The sequence below is a fragment of the Equus caballus genome, chromosome 12 (genome assembly GCF_041296265.1).
Source record: "Equus caballus isolate H_3958 breed thoroughbred chromosome 12, TB-T2T, whole genome shotgun sequence".
NCBI lineage: Eukaryota > Metazoa > Chordata > Mammalia > Perissodactyla > Equidae > Equus > Equus caballus.
This window is the reverse complement of record NC_091695.1, coordinates 50,374,335-50,374,744: the sequence shown is the minus strand read 5'-3', so window position 1 is coordinate 50,374,744 and position 410 is coordinate 50,374,335.

Here is a 410-nt window from a genome sequence, read left to right as displayed (position 1 = left end):
GGGGAGGTTTGGCCCACTCCAGAAGAGGCTTTCACTTCCTTGTAAAAGAGGAACTCAACAAAGGAGCAGGACCAGGGACATCAGGTTTGAGAATGCAAGAGGGGAAAAGTGACATAATTTCAGAGTAAACCTTCCATATCTGGGGTGTCGGCTGGCAGTACCATGCAGAGCAGCTTCACAATTCTCTGACTTGGGAACTCCTGGCTGGGCCACCCAGTCTTCTCTTTCTTAACTGATGGAGCAGCCAGGTGTTTGTGGATGCTGCTCCACCGGGGCACAGCACATAGCGTGTCTGAGCATCCTCTTTGTCACTAACAGCCTCCACTCCTCTGCGTGGGGGGCGACCTTCAGTTGTGCCATGGAGGAACAGAAGTGGGAGGAAGTTCAGCAGACACTTTCCTGAGTGCCGG